Raw genomic sequence first — 23,967 nt, 5'->3', positions numbered from 1 at the left:
ATTCTTTTAAATAGGAATCGCTATCAGAACAGCAAAATATTTCAGTTTTATGTTGTTTATAATTGTTTAAATCAGCCAAAATAAGAAATACCTAACAGCTTTTATAGACTTCCAAAAATTTTTGCTTAGAAAGAGGGGAAACTGGCTGAAAAACGGAAGAAAACACAGAATGTAATAAACATTTATTCAATACATCCATGTATGCAAACTTTTTTGGAATGCGATAATTCGTTTGACATCCCCAATAAAGATTATATAAAGGGCCAAGCTATGTAAATAAGTTAACGTGTTATATAAAAATTAGAAACAAACACCACCACACAAAATCCAGGAGAATATAAATAGAGTTGAAGTCAAAAGTTTTTCTTTTTTAAATATTTCCCTAATTATGTTTAACAGGGCAAGAAAACTTTCACAGTATGTCTGATAATATGTTTTCTTTTGGAGAAAGTCTTTTTTTTTTTTGGCTAGAATAAAACAATTTTAAGGACAGAATTATTAGCCCCTTAAAGCAATTTTTTTTCAATAGTCTAAAAAACAAATCATCATTATACAATAACTTGCCTAATTACCCTATCCTGCCTAGTTAACCTAATTAAACTAGCAAAGTCTTGAATTGCCACTTCAAGCTGTATAGAAGTGTCTTGAAAAATATCTAATCAAATATTATTCTCGGCAAAGATAAAAAATAAATCAGTTATTAGAGATTAGTTAATAAAACTATTATGTTTAGAAATGTGTAAAAAAAAAATCTTCTCTCCTTTAAACAAAAATTAGGGAAAAAAATAAACAGGGGGGCTAATAATATTATTTAAAGCAATTGCTGCAATGAAATCTAAATAATCCAAGAATACACCTTTATTACCACTGATATTTTTTTGTGTTATTCTTTTAAAAATTACAAACCTTTGACACCACTAAAATCTTACCTTGTCGTTCAATACATATTAGTAAGCTGATCCTCACCATAAATAATGCCATTGTGGCTAGAATGGCATTATTAACATAAACATATGTGGATGTATGATGACTGAAACTGAACTGAAAGGTTTTTATACTGAAACAGATTTATTGTTGTAGATTTTATTGCAGAAACTGTAGGGCTAAAGTGGGCTTCCTGAGAGTTAGGTGAGGGCTGCCCATGCATGGCCAGCACTAAAGGGGCTAACGTTTTGGCAATGAGTAAGCTATTAATGGCTTGCAGCTCACTGGGGACCCTTAGCCTTGGACCAGTACAGACTTAGCAGGGTTAAGACTTGAAACAGTTTCTATAGTTAAACAGATAGTAGTAAGTGGATGCTAAGCTGTTGCTAAGATAAAAAGAGTAGTTTCTATCCAGCTGCTAGTGTGTTCTGAGTGGTTACTAACATTTTTCTAGCATGATTAGGATGTCTGTGGCCCCGTTTACACTAGTGCGTTTTAGTTTGAAAACGCATAAGTTTTGCTACGGTTACGCCATCCGTCCACACTACGCCGGAGTTCTCGAGCGCCGAAAACGGAGCTTTTTGAAAACGCTGGAGAGGCCGTTTTCATTCTAAAACGCTGCTGCTCCGTCTCAGTGTGGATGGGGAAAGACGGAGACATCTGAAAACGAGGGCGGGGCTGCCGACGTTCGTCTCTCTGATTGGGGCTTTTCCTCAATATTAAGTAGCCCACACACAGTTCAGTCTCGCATTATCTTCTTGTAAGTTAAGACTTCGCAAGTTTGATCAAGGCTGCAGTCTCCCCCTTCTCAGTTTGATATAGAAAACATACCGAGAACACGGGTAAATCTTCAAAGGGAACAGTGTACTTTATAACTTCATTCACATCACCTTGGCTACGTTGTTTCACTTTCTCAACAATAAAATGTAAACATGATTTAAAGAAACTGCCTATTTTCTTTTTAATATTAGCTACTTAACAGACAGCAGAAATGTTGAGGCGCCGTGCTGCATATATGAGCGTCATCTTCACTGTGTGGATATTTATAACAAAACGGAGCCGATAACAACTGTTTCCTTTCAATTTCAGTGAAAATACGAAACACACCCTCTCTTTTGCTGAATATCAGTTTTAATAATCGATAATTTTAAAAGTATAACATACAATAAGTTTATACATTGTAGGAAATAAAGGCAAGCGATCAGTCAATGTACCTGGATTAATCATTAACTTATCTTTGCGCTTAACCAAAACATGTTACCCGTGAACAAGTAACTTAATACACTGTAAAAAATTTCCCTGTGGTTGCCATTATCATACTGTAAAAATATGGTGCCCTACCGTTTTTTAAATTACCAGCATGATACTGTTTTTGTTAGCAACAGTATTCTACTGTTGTGGAACTGTAAAAATACAGTGCCCTACCGTTTTAAATTAACAGCATGATACAGTTTTTTTAGCCACAGTAATCTACTGTTATGGAACTGTAAAAATACAGTGCCCTGCCATTTTAAATTAACAGCATGATACTGTTTTGTAAGATACAGCATACCACTGTTAATCTAATGTAAAAATACAGTGCCCTACCTTTTTTACATTTTATCTACAGCATGCATCTGTTATTTAGAAGCATAAAGCTGTTAAATTACAATCCATATTTAACCATATTATTTCAGATTAAAATGATTCAAAAATAGAAATAAATCCAAGTTATATTTCACATTTTTATTTTCAAACAACACAAAATAAAATCTGCATTGTGTTTGTGAAAATATTAAGCCAAAGAACAGGCAAAAATTGTAAGTTCTCCAGAAATGTTAAGATTGTATTCAGCATTGTACAACAAGAAGCAACTTACCGAATGTCATAGAAAAAAATTAATAAATAACCACTTTACAATTTAGTCTTGGATATAAAATATAAAAATTTATAGCCCCAAAATGAGCTTCAGCAAATAAAGAAAAAAAGGCCTCTGTGTTGCAAAAGTAGGGGGGTGCAAGCTAGCTGCATTTTAAATAAAGTCCCATTCAAAGTCCATTAGTTTCTTTAAAAGGTTTGAAACCTTGGGGTTTACAGTCATGGTCTTCTTCTGAACTGTCTTGCCAGTTTTTTTTGACGTCACATTTCCTCTCACAGCCTTGGTTCCCCTCTCTGGATTTATGCCAGCAAAGCATCTGAATAATAAGAATAAAAGATTTTCTGTGAACAAGGTATTTAAAACTGTATGAATTACAAAAATAAATAAACTATCTGCAAAAGAGATTTTCTGTTCTGAAAGAAAATTTTAGTGAAAAAGCACATGCATTTTTGCAGCACTAAAATGGTTTTCCCAGAAAAAAGGTTATTATTATATGATGAAGATTTAAGACATGAAAAGGGCATTCAAATGTTAAAATGTTTGATTTTTGAACAACACCAGTGACGTGTGTGTACATAGTTAAAGTCCCTATTTGCTATTATTTATGTACAGTTGAAGTTACAATTATCAGCCCCTTTTTTTGAATTATTTATTTTCATTATTTTCCTAATGATGTTTAACAGAGCAAGGAAATGCTCACAGTATCTGATAATATTTTTTTTCAGGAAAAGGTCTTGTTTTATTTTGACTAGAATAAAAATAGTTTTAATTTTTTTAAATATTGATTTTAAGGTCAAAATTACCAGCCCCTTTAAGCTATATAATGTTTAGATAGTCTACAAAACAAACCATTGCTATATAATGACTTGCCTAATTACCCTAATCAGCCTAGTTAACCTAATTAACCCAGTTAAGCCTTTAAATGTCACTTTAAGCTGTATAGAAGTGTCTTGAAGTATATCTCGTCAAATATTATTTACTGTCATCATGACAAAGAGAAAATAAATCAGTTATTAGAGATGAGTTATTAAAACTATTATGTTTAGAAAAGTGTTAAAGAAATTATCTCCGTTAAACAGAAATAGGGGAAAAAAAATAAACAGGGGGCAAATAATTCAGACTTCAACTGTATATAATATAATTTTTTTTTTTTTCCCCCAATTTCTCTTTAACAAAGAGAAGATTTGTTCAACATTTCTGAACATACTAGTTTTAATAACTAATTTGTAAAAACTAATAACTGATTTCTTTTATCTTTTCCATGATGACAGCAGATAATAATTGCCTATATTTTCTTAAAATATTAGTGTTTAGCTTAAGGTGACATATAAAGGCCTAACTAGGTTAATTAGGTTAATTAAAGTCATTGTATAACGATGGTTTGTTCTGTAAACAATCAAAAATATGTATTGCTTTAGGGGACTAATAATATTGACCTTAATATGTTTTTAAAAAAAATAAAAACTACTTTTATTCTAGCTAAAAATCAGAAAAAATTTCTCCAGAAGAAATAATATTATCAGAAATTCTGTGAAATATTCTTTGCTCTGTTAAACATAAATATGTAAATATTGAAAAAAGAAATCAAGGAGGCTAATAATTTTGACCATGCACGCACGCACACACACACGCACACACGCACACACACCACTTATAGTGTTCAGCATAAATGAACAGCCCCTTTAAAAAATTTATATTTGTATAAATTCCTCAGTGAATATTGACAAATATATATATTGGTGCATTTAAACAAAACAGTTTTATTAAACAGAGTAATATTTTTTTCCTGTTTATTATTAAAGATGTATTTATTTTTTTTCATCAAAATATTCAAAATATTCACTGGCGTGTACTAAGTTTATTAGCTCCAATTTTGGCTTTGACTAATCTAATGTTTATGCACAAATATATAATTGTAAAGCATTCTATTCAAAATATTAATCTGAAGGACAGATTTTTTAGAGGTCATGTTTAAAAAGGCTATTCTGCTCACAAAGGCTGCATTTATTTGATCAAAAATAAAGTAAAAATGTTGAATTTTAAAGTGTTACTACTAGGGATGTAACAGTATCAGAATTTCACTGTACGATAATACCTCGGTATGAATGGCATACTTATTGAATAATTTACAGGAAAAACAAAACTAATGAAAAGACTCGAATAAAGTGCCAAAAGTGTTTTTTTACCTTAGCACTGAACATATCAATGACATACAAATTAGCCATCTATCTGTAAATTTTGAAACAGAAACTTTAATTTTTAAATTTTAATAACAAAAAAGTATTAAACTATATATATATAAAAAAAAAAGTTTCAATTTAGTATTGTTGAAAACTCATCACATTCAACATTTAATCACTCACTCACTTAGATAGAGATGGGTTTTTTTAAGGAAAATTATCATATAACTATAATCTGGTAAAAGCTGGGATCTCTGGGCATGTCCCCTGCAACAGAAAAACCCCTCTCATTTGGGACAGAGGTTTCTGGGACAGAGAGATATGATTAAGCCAAGGTTGACAGCAGTGGGTAACACTGTGCATTGTCTTTCCCCCACTTGAGAGGACAAGCCATGAGTGAGATAGAGGTCTCTTTGCGGTACAAGTCAATGTCTGCATCAATCTAACAAGTGTGCTGTGTTCTGCAGTCCCCATGACTGTTTTTAGTCATATTCCCCGACTTATATTTCACAACAGTCTTGCAGTGCCTGCATACTGTTTTTTTCTTTGTCTGTCACTTTTTCTCCTTTCTTGTATCTTTTTAGAGAGAAATCGAAATGCTTTCAAACATCCGATTTGAAACCCACTTTAGGTTCGATCATTTCCAGCTCTTTTTCTTTTTATTTTTTTTCTTATTAAACTTAGTTTCACATTTAATTTAGTGTCACATGATCCTTAAGAAATCATTATATTATTGGTACAAAACCACTAAAATTGATTCTTATAATGATCAGTGCTAAAAAAAAAAAAGCTTCAAAGTATTTTGGAAACTGATACATTCTTTTACGATTGTTTGATAAAAAAAATAAGTACATTTTTTTAAAAATCTTTTTTGCATTATAAAAAATAAATTTACTTTTATTCATTCCTTCATTCATTTTCTTTTTGGCTTTTTCCCTTTATTAATCTGGGGTAGCCACAGCGGAATGAACCGCCAACTTATCCATCATATGCCTTACGCAGCGGATGCCCTTCCAGCTGCAACCCATCACTGGGAAACACCCATACACTCTCATTCACACTCATACACTACAGACAATTTTAGCTTACCCAATTCACCTGTATCGCATGTCTTTGGACTGTGGGGAAAACCGGAGCACCCGGAGGAAGCCCACGCGAACACAAGGAGAACATGCAAACTCCACACGGAAATGCTGACCCAGTCGAGGCTTGAACCAGCAACCTTCTTGCTGTGAGGTGACAGCACTACCTACTGAGCCACCGCGTTGTCTAATTTACTTTCATGCTTGAACAATTTAGTTTGATGAGTAAAAGTAATTAATTTTCAATGGTACTTTGAAATAGTATTGTATAATGTGTACTGACGTGGTGGCGCAGTAGGTAGTGCTGTCACCTCACAGCAAGAAGGTCACTGGTTCGAGACTTGGCTAGGTCAGTTGACGTTTCTGTGCGGAGTTTGCATGTTCTCCCTGTGTTCGCGTGGGTTTCTTCCTGGTGCTCTGGTTTCCCCCACAAGTCTAAAGATGTGGTGCAGGTGAATTGGGTAGGCTATATTGTTCGTAGTGTATGTGTGTGAATGGGTGTGTATGGATGTTTCCCAGAGATGGGTTGCAGCTGGAAGGGCATCCACTGCATAAAAAATGTGCTGGATAGGTTGGCGGTTCATTAAGCTGTGGCAACCCTGGAATAATAAAGGGACTAAGCCGAAAAGAAAATGAATGAATAATGTGTATTGTATTGTTTCACAAAGTTATGAAAACAACAATAAATGTTTATTCTTAGCAGATGGTTATATTAAGCACCATGAGAATTATGTGACACTGAGGACTAGTATTTTTAATGATGATCAAAATTTAACTTTAAAATACAAGAATCACATTTTAAACTAAATACAATAAAATACCAGTACATGATTAAATTAGTTTATGATAAATATATACTATTTAACTGACATTTCACTATATCACAGTTTTTGCTGTATTTGTCCTTGTTTCTATTACAGTATTGTTTAGCCTTTGTGAGCACAAGAAGCTTATTATACGATATATATATAAATATATATATATATATATATATATATATATATATATATATATATATATATATATATATATATATATATATATATATATATATATATATAAATATAACGTATATAACGTATATATATATATATATATATATATATATATATATATATATATATATATATATATATATATATATATATATATATATATTTCTGATTCCAAACTTTTCACTTGTAGTGTATACACACAAACACACATGTGACAAGTTGGACATAACAATATTCTATTCCATGAAGTCCTCATGCTAAATTAAATTAAACAAAAATATGTAAGTGCAAACATATTACCTTTGAAGGAATTCCAGTGTGCATGCTCACCCTCACAGATTACTCTGCCTTCCATGCTGATCATCCATTGTTTTATCCACTGGCCCAAAGTATCATCTGAACCTTTAATAAATTGGTTGATTAAAGTATTATTTAGGAATTATTCTGGAGATTAATTCTGTAATTTATCATTTGTTTTGAAAGGCTTGGTGTAGAAAGGGCCATGATAAAATTATGCAAGACGTGATAAAGCCATACAATATAATTTTTCAAAATTAAAATAAATATTTAAATAACTATAATAAGCAACTACATGAAATCAAACCAGGTAATCTGAGATTCAAAGATAATGAAAAGTGACAGAATGTCTTAAGCATGTGTTAAAACATTGACAATAGTATGTCAATAATAATACTAAAGGATAACTAGGCTTCTAAAAGGCAAGTTTATTTCTTTGGGTATCAGATCAAAACAAATACATACATTTCTAACTAAATGAGACTTTGCTTTAATGAATTAAAAATGAATGAATCTATTTCGTCAAATACAAACCAGCAAAGTCTATAGCGGGACACAAATTAGATTTTTTCGCTATCTTAATCACAAAATACTTACCAGGCAGAATCAAATGAGGAGTCACAGGCAGGTTACCCATCTTTTCAAGATTAGCAGTGGTGGCAGACATCTATTGGTCAAAAATGAATTGTAAAGAATTTTCATTATAATAGCAGTTACTCCTAACTCATAAAAAAGATTAAAAGCTCTGCCACTTTAGGTAACGTTACCAAGCATAAAATCTGATCGTAACTCTAGTCAATTTCTATATAAACCAACTGCAATAACGTAAAAATAACAAAGGTCTCACTCGATCTTAAAATGTTATTTTTAGAAGCACCGGAGTTGCAAATGAAAAGGTGTATCTGTAATAAAATGGACCAAATATGCAAGTTACACATGTAACCACATGAAAAAAAAAAAGATTTTTGTACGATCTTCACTCAAAGTTCATGTAAAATCTAGGTTTAACATTCTTACCTGTGTGTGATGTGAAAATGAGTCCTCCAGCTATCATTAGCTTGCTAAATTAGGCTAAAGTTACCCCCTTTCTCTTCTCAAGACATTCACACGGTCGGATCCTGCAATTAAATAAACAGGTGCTTTGGTTATGTGTTGATTGGATGTTTATGGCATGATATTTAAATTTAATAAGTAATTTAAAGATAGTACGTTTACAGATATAGCTTCTTACCTCGTAGAAATATCCAAATTATCCAGTTATCCTTTCTTGTAAGTACCTTGGAGTTTCAAACAGAGGCACGCAGTTCAAATCTGTCATAAAATGCAGGGCAATGTACCAGTTCATGTAACCACAAATCATAATGTTCAACATTTGCACTGTTCCTAAAAGTTCAGGTAAAATATCCATCCAGGCTCCAGGAGATGTGAGGACTAACGTTACCGAGTCCTTATGCTAATCTTGCTTTTCAAATTCACACAGTCAAATCATTGTTGCAGTTGTGTTTTTATTGGATGTTTACATGTGATTTTAAAAACTAACAGGTACTTTACAGAGTTAGTCACATATGGAGCTGTAAACTTACCTCATGTAGATAATCCAAAATGGCGTCTTGTGTACACAGAAAAAATATGGTATAAAACCGTTAAATTACAGTGCCCTTACTGTTGTTGCTCAACCACTCAAACTGAAGTGAGCAAGTCTTCCCATAATGCATTGTAAAAAACGGCAACTTGCTGTTTTTACATTAAAACAGTATTTTGCTGTTTATTTTCACCGTAAATTTACAGGAATTTTTTACAGTGTAGATTCCAATGACCAAAGTCAGGGAATTGGCCTATGTCGTTAGATAAAGACAACAACATGAATGAAATATCACGTTTAGCAAATATAGCGAGATTAGATCCAGCGGGAGATGCTTGATGAGCTGTCTGACAAGCAGAGCTCTCATCTGGGTAGAAATGCTGGAGCGCTTGCCCGAGAGTGTGTGTGTGGTCACGTGATGTGCGTTTTCAGCGTTTTGGTGTGGACGGAGAGCTGTTCAGAAACGCTGGGTAAAACGCGAGTGTGGACGCGGATCGTTTTCATTCTACAACGCCGTTTTAAAACTAAAACGTACTAGTGTAAACGGGGCCTGTAACACATTGCCAGCATGATTTGTATTTTACTAACACATTGCTAGCAATTATCACATTGTTAGCAGGATTAAAATGTTATTACCATGTTGTTAGCATGATTAGCCAAAAATCCTTAGCTGCTAGATCATCTCCAAATGAGAGCTTTATTTTATTTAAAGCAGCTTCCCATTTCCAAATAAACAATCATTTCATGCTAGGACATTTGTCTAATAGTATACATATGGAGGTAAGGAATTTAATTTAATAACAATTATTAAATGTGTGTTTTTTGTTTTATTATTCAATAGAATGTATGAATATAGTAATGCATACCAATATGGTAGTGTGGGGACTTCACTTTTAGGATGTCATGACCAATCCACTTCTACATCATAGATCAATGGCACTAACCTTTTTTTTTTTTTTCTCAAAATCAAAAATACCCTCAATTCAGCATAAAAACATAAAAACATGTTTGCAAATTTAAATATTTATTTCAAAACATCAGACATTTCTCATGCAATACTTTATAATGCACATTAAAGGGCAACTATGGTGAAAAATCTACTTTGTAGATTTTTTTGTAGATTTAAAGTGTACCTAATGTAGTGGCCGGTTAATGTACAGTACTTCTCAATGAATTACCGATGCCATTTTCTGGGGGGAAAGAAAGAAATAAATAAACTCCCCGATTGTACTGTTCTTTATTTATTTAGTTATTTTATTATTAGTTGGAGCTTATATAAGTTTTATTGTGTCTTTATTTATTTATTCAACGGGGCAGCATTTGCAGTTTTTGTTATGTCTTCTACTGCCAATAAAAGAATGTTACCAAGTCTCAAGACATCCAGTCCCCATTGGTTCCTAGAATAACCAATTCTGAGACCAATTCATCTGCACGCCGACCGCATGTGGCGTACAACGATAAAGAAGAAGCTGGTGAATCAGAATTGCTGACGCTTCCCGGTGCCTCCTATTATTTTTGATCTCAATCTAGTTTCACACACAGCTGGAGAGAGATCGCAGATTATTTCCACAACACTCATGATAAGTTGGAAGATTGGATCCCCTGATTATATTTTAATTCTGGACTTTGTTTAAACCCCGAAGCGCTATTGTGTTGTGCAGAATGAACATGCAAACAAGAAGTGGCAGTTGCGTATTGAGCTCCTGATCCAACTAAGACAGCTTCCTCTTTTGGCACCGGGAGAGTATGTGAAGCATGGCATGTTTGTTATCTTGGTTTTGCTGACTTAATCCATGAAATGGATTAACTGTATCATCTGGTGAGTAAGTAAATTAAGTCAAGTATTTTCTGAAATAAGCTTGGGGTATTAGTGGTTTATTGATACTTAAAAAAAAAAAAAAACGGCTTTTACAATGCTTAGGCATTCACAATATTTAAGATCAACTTACTGTACAGCGGTCAAACTACCCACTTAAAAAATACTATAGTGATTTATAATGAATTCTTCAGCCCCTATACAATATTAAAGGGCACCTATGATGAAAAATCTACAAGCTGTTTGGATAGACATATGTGTAGGTTAGTGTATACACCATCATATTGGGGTGATATAAACACACCCAGTACTTTTTTTATTTTTTATTTCAATTTAACAACATAAAAACAGTGGACCAATTGGAGCGGTTTTGAGACTGACCGCAACTTGACGTAGGAGTGCAGTTCCCCCTGCCCACCAATATTGATTGACAGGCATGCATTACCATATGCTCAGTTTGTTGTTTCACGTCTGCCATTTTATATTTTTGGATGTAAGGATTAACATCAGAACCTTCATCATCTTCTTGCGAATGAGCAACAGAAGCTTAAGTGTGTCACACCTGTTGCAGTGCCCTAGTTTGGACACTTGAGGGCACTAGTTTGTTTTGTAGTTTCACTTCATTTCCCATAATCCTTTGTATTACTGATTGTGTTATGTTACAGCTGTTTTGTGTTTGTTAATTTAGTCCTGTCTTTATAAACCCTCTTGTCTTCTGTTTTAGTTGCCTTAGGATTTTGTTAGCTCCTCACGTTTGGTAGGTTTGTCTGGTCATCTAGTTTTTGATATTCTTGGATTCCTGTTTTGTGTTTGTTTTCGTTAGCACTCTTTAGCACTCCTACCCTGTTTTTGTATTTACTCGTTTTTTTTGGATTTTTGCCTGTTCTCTTGTTTGGACTCGATTTGCATCCTGCTTTAGTTCCGTTCCAGTTTGGAAACCTTTGTCTTTTGGAAACCTTTGTCTTTGTTATAATAAATTGCTGCACTTGGATTTTTGCATTTTGTGATCATTCCCCATTTCGTGACATAATCCTAAGGCCACTTTAAATCCAGCAGCAAAATTATTATTTTTTTATTTATTTTTTTTGGGGAGGATGAGTTTCAAGATTCTCTCGCCTGCAAACGAGAAGGAGCGATTACTTCGTCTCCAGGCATTGATGGCAGAACGCCAACAGGGTTTGGAGGTAGGAGCCTTTGCCCAGTCATTTTGGACCTTGTCAGTGGGACTGAGACTGTCTGACTATGAACTTATCAACATTTTTAATCAATGTCTGGATCATCCTTTATCTAGAAAAGGGATGGAAGATCTGATGATTGCTCAATTTTGGGATTTTGTTATACACCTTAAGAATAATAGTTTTGAGCTTGATTCTTTTTCCAAAATTGCCGTCACCCCTGGATCTCCACCTCAAACAACGATCATCCCAGAGTGTGTCACTGAGGCTGTTGAATGTTTTGACACTCTCTCTAAAATTCTAGCCAGTGTCAAGTCTCTGTCTAAATCAATTGATCCTTTAGGATTTCAGCCCACAGTGATCACTAGTCCAGAGAATTTAATCGAGTTTAATGTTTCTCCAGGACCTCTTTCAATGATGGCTGATGACATAGAGGCTTTCCTCAAGAGATCTGCTAGTCCTGAACCTTTCAGTAAGATAGCCATTACTCCAGATTTTTTGCCCAGGATTGTCACAACCTTACAGCCTTTGCCCGAGGGGATCAGCAGTTCAGACCTTTTGTCCAGTATTCCTGCTCATTTAACTATTCAGCCTGAAATGACTGCCAGTTTAGTCTCTGCTCCAGAAATCACTTTTGAGTCCTCATCCTCCATTGCTCTTGAACTGTTCTCCATTTTTTCTGATTCTGTTTCTAGACTCATTGAACCTTATTTTTCTAATATTGTTCAGTCTTCATTTTTAAGTTTCTTTGAGCCTTCGTCCTCAAGAGCTGGTGAGCCCTCAGCATCAAGTGCCGGTGAGCCCTCACCATCAAGAGCCGGTGAGCCTTCGTCCTCAAGCGCCGGTGAGCCTTCGTCCTCAAGCGCCGGTGAGCCTTCGTCCTCAAGCGCCGGTGAGCCTTCGTCCTCAAGCGCCGGTGAGCCTTCGTCCTCAAGCGCCGGTGAGCCTTCGTCCTCAAGCGCCGGTGAGCCTTCGTCCTCAAGCGCCGGTGAGCCCTCGCCCTCAAGCGCCGGTGAGCCCTCGCCCTCAGGCGCCGGTGAGCCCTCGCCCTCAAGCGCCGGTGAGCCCTCGCCCTCAAGCGCCGGTGAGCCCTCGCCCTCAAGCGCCGGTGAGCCCTCGCCCTCAAGCGCCGGTGAGCCCTCGCCCTCAAGCGCCGGTGAGCCCTCGCCCTCAAGCGCCGGTGAGCCCTCGCCCTCAAGCGCCGGTGAGCCCTCGCCCTCAGGCGCCGGTGAGCCCTCGCCCTCAGGCGCCGGTGAGCCCTCGCCCTCAGGCGCCGGTGAGCCCTCGCCCTCAGGCGCCGGTGAGCCCTCGCCCTCAGGCGCCGGTGAGCCCTCGCCCTCAGGCGCCGGTGAGCCCTCGCCCTCAGGCGCCGGTGAGCCCTCGCCCTCAGGCGCCGGTGAGCCCTCGCCCTCAGGCGCCGGTGAGCCCTCGCCCTCAGGCGCCGGTGAGCCCTCGCCCTCAGGCGCCGGTGAGCCCTCGCCCTCAGGCGCCGGTGAGCCCTCAAGCGCCGGTGAGCCCTCAAGCGCCGGTGAGCCCTCAAGCGCCGGTGAGCCATTGCCCATTTCACAACCCAGATCTAGGGGTAAGCCTCTTACTAAGCTGAGAAGGCCCTTGCCACCAAAACAAACTTTTGTTCCAAACAGACCAAAGTTTAATTCATCACTGTCTGGGTGGCCTTATACCTTAGGCTGGCCACCAATTCCAGCATTTGTACCACTATGGTGGCCTTTAGTTTGGGCATCACATCTTCAAAGCTCACTTGCTCACTTCTTTAATGGACTTCACCTTGGCTTGTATGGTTCCACCTTGTTTCCATGTATGTTATAGTTTATGTATGTTTGACCCACCTTCCCTCCCCCTGGTCAACCTCCATTCCACCTCCCTCCTAGTTAAGAGATCAAGTGGGAGTGTCTGGAATCCACTCCCTTTGAGCGGGGGTAATGTCACACCTGTTGCAGTGCCCTAGTTTGGACACTTGAGGGCACTAGTTTGTTTTGTAGTTTCACTTCATTTCCCATAATCCTTTGTATTACTGATTGTGTTATGTTACAGCTGTTTTGTGTTTGTTAATTTAGTCCTGTCTTTATAAACCCTCTTGTCTTCTGTTTTAGTTGCCTTAGGATTTTGTTAGCTCCTCACGTTTGGTAGGTTTGTCTGGTCATCTAGTTTTTGATATTCTTGGATTCCTGTTTTGTGTTTGTTTTCTTTAGCACTCCTACCCTGTTTTTGTATTTACTCGTTTTTTGGATTTTTGCCTGTTCTCTTGTTTGGACTCGATTTGCATCCTGCTTTAGTTCCGTTCAAGTTTGGAAACCTTTGTCTTTTGGAAACCTTTGTCTTTGTTATAATAAATTGCTGCACTTGGATTTTTGCATTTTGTGATCATTCCCCATTTCGTGACAAAGTGGCTGTGTTACATCTTTGAAGATCAGGTGCCTGAAAATGTGCCAAAACTTTTGCATGTCAAGGCCAATATTTTAGCGCAGACTGCGTTGTAAATTAGTTACTATTCAACTCAGGATTCGCGAGTAAATCGTTTTTGAAAAATGGTTGAGTTCCAACAATCCTTAATCCTGCCTTACTTTGAGTAAGTATTACTCAATAAGTAACTTTCTGTACTTATAACTTTAGCGTTCAAATAATGCTAGGCCGAAATGAATTGCAACTGCGGCTAAAGCTACTTCAGATGTTTGTTGCCATGTGTTTACTGATATTGTGCGGTGTGTTTACCAAATATTGATTGACAGGCGTGCATTACCATATGCTCATTACCATATGTCCACCATGTTCTTCACCTTGCACTATTTTTGGATGTAAGGATAAACATCACAGCCTTCGTCATCTTCCTGCGAATGAGCAACAGTGGCTGAAGTGGCTGAGCTTTGTCTTTAAAGATCAGGTGACAGAAAATTTTCCAAAACTGTTATATGTCTACACTAACCATTTTGGCGCAGTCTGCTTTGTAAATGTGGGACAATTCAACTCAGAATATGTGGGTAAATAGTTTTTTTTGAAAAATGAATCAGTACTTCAAGTAAATATTACACTTTCTGTACTTATAACTTTAGCGTTCTAACAATGTTAAGCCGAAATAAATAGCAACTGCGGCTGAAGCTACTTCAGATGTTTGTTGCCACGTGTTTACCGTTATTGTGCTTTGACATAGTTCTTGTACACGTCCACATTAAGGCAGGGCTTATCTTAAAGATCACTTAGCAATCAACTGATCCTTCTCTAAACGCAAACACAAGTTTTCAAAAGCAAGCATAAGAGAAAAGTGCACCGCGATCAGGTAGTTTTATCTTAATTTTACCTTTTTTGTGGAATCATGCTTCACTGGACTCAAACATCAGTACTCTGCTTCACAAGTCTAAGCTGTCCATAGACTCTCAGAAATAAAAGTACAAAACCTGTCACTATAGTTTTACCTTTTCAAAAGGTACAGTTTTGTACCGTATTTGTACCTTTAAAGGTAAATATTAACACCTAAAAAGTACAAATGTGTACCTTAAAGTAACTTATTAGTACCTTAAGGGACATAAAGTCTCCTCTAAATGTAAAAATTGTACCAACGTGCACCTGTGGGACACAAAAGTGTACCTTTTGAAAAGGAATTATCCCAGTAACAGATTTTGTACCTTTATTTCTGAGAGTGTATGGACACAGACAGGTGAGGCGGTAACACTTTACAATAACAGTGCATGAATAATCATGTGTTATTATGTAAATTAAACATTACTTTATTATGAACTAATGATGAGTTAATGTATGCGCTAATCATGAATTAACTTTAACTACAACATGAGTCCCATGAGTTCATGTGTCAATAACGGCGACCCTAATGACTTGGTAGTACATGATAATTTTTTAATTAATATATTAATTACCACATTAGTTTATGCTTAATTTAACAATATAAACTCATGAGCTGTTAAAATATTATTATAGCATGACTTTACTTGGAGGGGCACATCATCATTAACCTATTCTTAACTACTCATGAACTCCTTATGCATGTCCATATAGTGTGTTTACACTGAATAACAATAGAAAAGTGTTCAGTCAGCATCAACACAGTTTAAACACAGGAGTTTATGAGTGGTTAAGGATAATTTAACGATTATGTGCCCCTCCAAGTGAAGTCATGGCATAATCATACAGCTCATGCATTTATGTTGGTTACATTTAGCTTAAACTTAAACGTTAATTTATACATTAATTAAAGACATGTACTAAACAAGTATTTAAGGGAGCCGTTATTTACACATGAACTCATGTGACTCATCTCGTAGTTAAAGTTCGTTCATGATTAAGGCATGCCTTAACTCATCATTAATTCATAATAAAGTAATGTTTTACTTTACATATTCATACACCATTATTCATATACTGTTATTTTAAAGTGTTACCGGTGAGGCAAACGTATTCGATTACAAACCATTGACACTACTAAGTTGTTCATGGGGTATTGATTTTGATGTTGTGCAAAGAACTGCACAATAAAATATAGCTTTTTTTGAGCTGAAGAACAACAAGAACAAAAAGAACAAATGCTGTTGGTGTGATACTGTCCCATGGCATTCATTTTATCTAGAAACTGCAGTTGAATGTATGTTTAAGAACATTTTTGCCTTTCACAATAATGTAGGCTGAAGCTTGTACTGTATTTCCATCATTCCTCCATTGACTTTATATTGTGCGATGGTGACTCTTTGACATTTATGACAAATAAAAAATAATACAACAATGTATAAAAGTTGTACAATGTACAAAATGTAAAGAAGACAAGCTAAATAAAATCCAGAAACAAGTTTTTATAACTTGTTGGCCCCACAAAACAAGTGTTTAAGGACACAATAGTAGAGTCCAAAGTCTCACATTAGAGAATTAAGTTTCAGTCGAATGAGGGGGAAACATATACAGTGACAGGAAACATTTTGTATTCATTTCTGTGTACTTAAAAGCTGGCTTTTACGATTCAGGATCTTGTATAAATTCAGTTCTGGATATTTATTTTGTTTTTTGTACACCGTCACACCACCATTTTTGGTAATACTTTATTTTGATGGTCCAGTTGAGTATAAGTAGACTCTCTGCTTAATATCTGTTGATACTTCTGCTTCAACAGACATTTAACTGACTATAAGAAACTTTGCTAGTACATGTCAACTTACACTAACCCCAACCCTAGCCTCAACCTAACAGTCTACTTACAATCTAAGGAGAAACAGTTGACATGTAGATGTAATGTAACTTAAATTCAACAAACGGACCATCAAAATAAAGTGTGATCCAGTTTTTTTTATATGGTTATAAATTTATTTTATGAATCTTAGTTCTCTAAAGTGACATTAATTTTGTGTCATTAAACACTTGTTTTTGGAGGTTCTGGATTTTTTAGCATGTTTTCTGTACACTTTTTAAGATTTTTTGAGGGAGTAGGCAATGCAAAGTCAATGGAGAGAGTTGGATTGTACCACTACTCCTCCCTCCCACTCCATATTGGGGCATGGCCTAAATGTGCTCTGTCTCTATTACAACATAAGTCAGTAGCCTTATGTCGTGCCCTCTGCTGCCGAAATGATGTTTGTATAATAGTATGTCTATCTATGTTTCCTCAGCCTTGAGTCTACAAGTTTATGTGTGTTTGTATTAAATCATCACACCAGTAACGTGAATGGACCTGCTGATTTATTGTACAGGTCAGTAATGACTAGAGAACACAGGATAAGCCATCAAAACCTTCATCAAACGTGTCCTTTAAACCTTGGTTTGTGGGCTCAGGTGTGTGTTTGTTTGTTTGCGAGCCCTATTCGCCCTTCATGGGTCCCAGAGTAGATGTCTCTGTCAGCAGCGTCTAGACACCCAGTCGGACAAACAATAAAAACCCCATTGTGTGTTCAGCCTCTATGAATGACGATGCAATGGTGAGGAACAATTTACAGAATTGGACGCTCACGTACACACCGTGTTTGTCCGCTCATTGATGTCTTACAAAGTCAGTCACACAGTCTTCAGACCACAGATGAAATATCCTGTCGCTCACACCTTTCTTCTGTACGGGAAGCTATGTTTGAACCGCATTATAACCAGTGTTGGGAGAAACTGCAAAGTTACTATAATTAAATTACATGATACACTAAAAAAAAAAAAAAAAGAAATGGAAGGGATTTTGATGTATTTTTAGGTGATTAAATTGTAGTTTTAATGCACTTTCCTTAAATTCTTTAAATAAATTCAACAGTTCTGTACAAACACATTCAGAGAGTAAAAGTAATTGTATTTTGTTATACAGATATATTTTGCTGAAAACATCTATTTTATCATGTAAAAATGTTAAATGGGTGGCGCAGTGGGTAGCACGTTCGCCTCACAGCAAGAAGGTCGCTGGGTTAATTTTCAGCTCAGTTGGCGTTTCTGTGTGGAGTTTGCATGTTCTCCCTGCCTTCGCGTGGGTTTCCTCTGGGTGCTCCGGTTTCACACAGTCCAAAGACATGCGGTACAGGTGTATTGGGTAGGCTAAATTGTCCGTAGTGTATGAGTGTGTGTGTGGATGTTTCCCAGAGATGGGTTGCAGCTGGAAGGGCATCCGCTGCGTAAAAAAACTTGCTAGATAAGTTGGTGGTTCATTCCGCTGTGGCGACCCCGGATTAATATAGGGACTAAGCCGACAAGAAAATGAATGAAAATGTTAAATGTATTAAGACTATTGCACAAGAAACACTAAATTAAGAAACGACAGTTCTTGACAATATATGGCAACCCAGGTTCATTCTGTAATCATAGCTTCATGTCAGAAGCTACGTTTTTTTTGCAGTTTTTGTTTTCGCAAATCTGCCAGAGGCCGCTGTGAATTTTTAATGTCTCAAATTTTCTCTTGCGAGTGTCATTCCTACCTGCTCTGCCAATCCACCAGTCTGCTCTTCCAATCCACCAGAGGCTGCTGCTGACTGACTGACTGACTGACTGACTGACTGACTGACTGACTGAAAAAAATCAGCTGACCCACCTTCCTTCTTCCCTAAACCCAACTGATAATGTTTTCAAAAGCATCAATTGACCAGCACCCACCAACTTCCCTTAACCTTGCGTTGCGCCATGGCGCATTTGCCATTTACATGGCGGAATGTATTCATTCATTCTTTTTTTTTTTTCAGCTTAGTCCCTTTTTTTAATCCGGAAGATTTTTTTTAACAGCAGAATGAATCAACAACTTTTCCAGCATATGCCCTTCCAGCCTCAACCCAGCACTGGGAAACATCCATAACCTCCCATTAACACACATACACTATGGACAATTTAGCGTACCCAATTCACCTGTCTCGCATGTCTTTGCACTTGTGGGGCAAACCAGAGCACCTGGAGGAAACCCACATGGACACGGGGAGAACATACAAACTCCACAAAGAAATGCCAACTGACCCAGCCGAGGCTCGAACCAGTAACCTTCTTGATGTAAGGCGACAGTGCTACCCACTGTGCCATCGCACCATATATTGTATTTATTGTGCCTTCGAAATTATTTTTTTCTTTTGTTCCTTTCAGAAAACACCACAATGAAACAAATCATGTCTTTATGTAAAATAAAATTCCATTTAAATTCCACATCACAGTGGCCATTGAAAGGCAGCAAGTTATAACATCAAATAGGCTTACATTTTAAAAACATTTCTTTTGTCATTATGACTAATAGATTTTATTTTACTGAATTATCCAAAACACAGCCAAATAATTTGACAGAGAACACATAAATCACTTTATCCACATTTTGATTGACAAGCACGGTATTCTGGGTTTACTGCTGATGCAAAGCATTACGTCACATGTTCTAGACCTACTCACAGGATATATTTTTTTCACCTCACACAGATTTATCCATTCCAGATTAATTATTTGAACGTGTACTTGTGTCAATACATAAACTCACATTTGGTGTGAGCCCCACATTAGTACCATGTGACATCTTTTTTTTCAGTAATCTGATATATAAACAAAGACTTTTGCTTTAGGTGTACTGTCATTTGTCACATCAATATAAATTTACCGCCTTTAAGATCTGAACTATTTAAAATCAATGATTTTTCGGTAATTGAGATACAATATAAAGCAGGTCTCACACCAGACAAAAAGCACTGCATACAATGCATTATTCTGCGCTACATCTTTGTATTATGGAAATGTATTTTACCAAAGTATTTTCAATAGATTACCTGAACTCACCTTCTGCTCTTTCATCTAATCTTACTCTTGGACAACTAAATAAATTCTTATGCCTATTTAACTGACTATATTTTGATTAAATGAAAATATCAATGCTTTAAAGGGGTGGTCCACTACGATATCATATTTTAAACTTTAGTTGATGTGTAATGTAGCTGTGTGAACATCAACAACATCTCTGAATGTAAAAGCTCAAAGTTCAATGCAAAGGGAGACCTTGGTTTTTACATAGTTAGCTTAGCAAAGCCTACAAAAAAACTAATTTTGGGGACTATAAAAAATACTTCCGGCCCTAGTGAAATCACAAAAGTTCCTTTACCGCGCACACACAATGCGCAGCTAAGGGCCATGGCCAGAGGCGCTGTAACGTTATAGCAGAGATAAAGCTAAAATGCGTTCAAACGCTGCTGTTTCCACAGAGCTTCGTCTGTTTCTGTATTTTGGCCTTCCAAAGGACACGACACAAAGACAGAAGTGCTTACAGTTCAATATTAATTGTTCCAGAGAATTATACTAAACATAGCAAGCATGATTTGACAAAACTGCTCCAGAATCTCTCCCAGTTTAGTGCTGGATTTGGTTAAAATCTCCTCAAAGCAGAAGCTGTGAGCTACAACCTGCAAGTGTTTTTATTTGTTAAAATTGATCATGACATGTACAGTGTCTAGCATTAAGAGCATGCTGTAGCAACAATGTAAACAATGGGTTATGCAGTTTTGCACCGCAAACGATTTAGCTACAAATTCATATTTATCAGTCAAACAGCTGTAAACACCCACACACACACACATACTTCCCATGCATTTTACATCTCAGATAATGAAGTCGCAAAAATATGTGGATGATTCATATTACTTACACCTGCATATTCCGTAAAAGTGTGAAAGACAAGCAGCAGAAAAATAAATTAAGGCTCACGCAGGTCGCATCCCACATCTTGTGCTTTATTCTTCTGTCACGATTATATTACAGAAAATAACTTAATCCGAGCAACAGAGAAAATGAATGTCCCGCACACATGCGCTTGTTACAGAGAGTTCACACATTCACGCACACACAGAGACACACGCATTAGCGATGTCTTTTTAAAGAGCTGCACCCCATTTTGGGTGACTGTTTTGACTGTTTACACAGCAGAAAAGCGCATGCTTGTACGGGCATGACGTGGAGCAAATCCGCGAATCGCAGCACATTATGACGATGACCAATCAGAGTCACATGAGGGCGGGCCTTTCAGAGGAACTAGGAAATATATCAGTCGTTTTCATGTTAGCAGAGTAGCTGTATATAATCAAAGTGAGATATTTAAAATTATAACATGATTTCCTTTAAGTGAAACATTGCTTTGCATCTTATAAACATAACCAAGCCTTAAAATTACATTCTGGACCACCCCTTTAAAATGAACATTTTAATATTGAAATTAGTCACATCAAAAAAAAAAAGAAAAAAAAAGTAAATAGAAACACTTCCATACCCACAGTACATCCCATTGGATACACTCTCAGAAATAAGGGTATAATATCTACCACTGGGGCGGTACCTTTTCAAAAGTACATTTTTGTTCCCATCAAGTCCTTAAAGGTACATTTTAATTCTTAAAAAGTACAAATGTGTACCTCAAGTATCCTAAAGGTGTACCCTAAAGGTACTAATGTCCACAACATAGGCTCATTCTGAAAACGTAGCCCTATTTATATTTTTAGCGATTACGAAATATGTAGCCAGAAGAAGGTATGGCTGCATTTGATCTTTAAAATGAATGCTTCGGGGTGGTATGACATTGTTCCTTTTTGCGCATACCAGCTGACTGCTTACCTTCATGTGGACAACTTTCCGCTGTTACGAGTTTGTCCGGTGGCTCATTCGTATGTTTTGAGGCACAGAGCAGAGTTAAATGAGAAAAAGGGGTTTAAGTCCAGGAAAAAAAAACTGATCCAGAAAGCAGGTAAGACAAAAAACAAAAGCCAAAAAAAATAAAACAAGTAAATAATGGTGAGAATTTAGTAAAATCAGGCGGCCACTAGGGCTTTTCTTTTTCTGGATTGCTTTTCAAATTACAGTGCGTTGGATTTAGGAAAGTGGGTGGGCACTGGTCAATCAGTGCATTTTAATATCTGTTGGATTAAGGGAAGGGGATGGGTCAGGGGATCATTCGGTCAGTCAGTCAGTCAGTGAGTAGTCGACAGCGGCCTCTGGTGGATTTAGGTGAGAATAGCAGGTGCGAATGACACTTGAAATTTGAGATCTCAAAAAGCATACACAGCGGCCTCTGGTGAATTTGTGAAAACAAAAACTGTAAAAGAAAAAAAGGAGCTCCTGGGACATATTTGGTGCTCTCCAGAAATGTATATAGGGGGTACATGATCAGAATGGGCCTGGGTTGAATGTTCACCTGCATTTTACCATAAGTGTACCCTTTAAAAAGGTACCACCCCAGTGACAGAATCTGTACCTTTATTTCTGAGAGTGTAGGATTGTGTGAGATGGTTTTTGTGTAACCCTGCTGGTCCTACACCACCCAACCCACTCCAAGCTGGAATCGAACCGGCAACTTTCCGTATGGATGTTGGTTGCTCGAACAAAGAGGCTAAAGACCATGGCCTCTAGCGTCTGTCACTTAAGAACCTTTAGATGTCAGAGGAGTAAGGTTTACCTGCACAGCACTTCACTAGCTGGCCTCTGCTACACTCACCCACCTAAACCTCACTCCCATCCGGTAATATCTCCTTTTTTACCAATAGGTTGATTAACATTTTAAAGGGCGCCTATTATGCGATTTTCTTACTAAATGTAATATAAGCCTGTGATGTCCCTATAGTGTGTGTGTGAAGTTTCAGCTAAAAATACAGCAAGTAATGCTTTATAACTACTTAAAACATCCCCCTTTAGGCTTTGATCCAAACTGAAAACTCTAAAGGCAGATGGCTGCTTCTTACTAAGGGCTGTCTATGCTAATGAGGGAGAAATTGACACTCATGGGCGGGGCCTTTCCCCTCTGATGACGTTTTATGGGAGAATTTCAATCAAAGTTTTAATGCAGACTGTTTTTATCAAGTGACAATATAAAAATTTGAATTCATTAATTGTTACCACTAGAAGCTGATTATATTCCAACATAGTCTCTATAAAAGAGGCTTAAGACCATGGCCTCAAGTGTCTGTGTCTTGACAACCTTTAGAGGTCAGAGGAGTGAGGTTTACCTGCATAGCACTTCACTAGCTGGCCTCCGCTACATATGTACTTATGTTAAAGCTCTGGTAAATACAGGTGAAACTACATAAAATAATAAATAAAAGGTTTTCGTCCAAAAGCAAAAGAAAACATGAAAGTTTGTCCTAATATAACAGGTAAAATTTAACACTTCTTACAACGCAAGACATTTTCTCAATATGCAACATGACAGAAGATGAAAATGATGTGTGGTACAATGCAAAGTGGGGCAGGAGCTCTGCCCAACACTGGTTACAACCCCTCTGTTTCATTTCCGAAGTTTAAAGTCACATATTTCCGCATTTGCGGTCTAACCCTGCTATGAACCTCTATTTATTACCTTCGGCTCTCTGCAGTCTTATCTGTAAAATCTGTCTCTCTCGCCTGCGCTGTGCCGCTTTTCTTATCCGTGGCATCACACCTACCGGCTCACTGCTTCCTGGACCTCCCTCATACACTCCATCTTTTCCCCCTTATTCATCCAGCACAAACCTGGCTCAATCTCTCCCCAACCCTCTTATGAAATGCCAATGTCTCCTTTTTTTGCTCTAAGTGGTTCGGGACCCCTGGTTTGATAGATTCAGACTGACATAAGTCACTCTCATTTTTGGGTTAGATGAGAGTT

At 37.0% G+C, this 23,967-nt stretch overlaps 1 protein-coding gene and 1 long non-coding RNA gene across 4 annotated transcripts in view; one reads left to right on the top strand and one right to left on the bottom strand.

The window, feature by feature from the left end:
* Window positions 1-23,967, top strand: part of si:dkeyp-23e4.3 — a 146,054-nt gene that overhangs the window by 15,599 nt on the left and 106,488 nt on the right. The gene's annotated exons all lie outside the window — the stretch shown is intronic.
* LOC110438649 (uncharacterized) lies at window positions 2,042-8,948 on the bottom strand. Of its 2 annotated transcripts, XR_012396841.1 has the most exons (6): window positions 8,920-8,948; window positions 8,568-8,647; window positions 8,354-8,454; window positions 7,934-8,003; window positions 7,340-7,441; window positions 2,042-3,098 (listed from the first exon to the last, which is right to left on the bottom strand). It is a non-coding gene; the product is annotated as an uncharacterized lncRNA (long non-coding RNA). The 2 variants fall into 2 exon arrangements; XR_012396842.1 differs by lacking the exons at window positions 8,354-8,454; window positions 8,568-8,647; window positions 8,920-8,948 and adding an exon at window positions 8,184-8,259 and having other exon boundaries at window positions 2,630-3,098.

This window comes from Danio rerio, chromosome 21 (assembly GCF_049306965.1).
Source record: "Danio rerio strain Tuebingen ecotype United States chromosome 21, GRCz12tu, whole genome shotgun sequence".
Taxonomy (NCBI): domain Eukaryota; kingdom Metazoa; phylum Chordata; class Actinopteri; order Cypriniformes; family Danionidae; genus Danio; species Danio rerio.
Note: the sequence above shows the minus strand (reverse complement) of the source record. Positions and strands in the feature narration are given on the sequence as shown.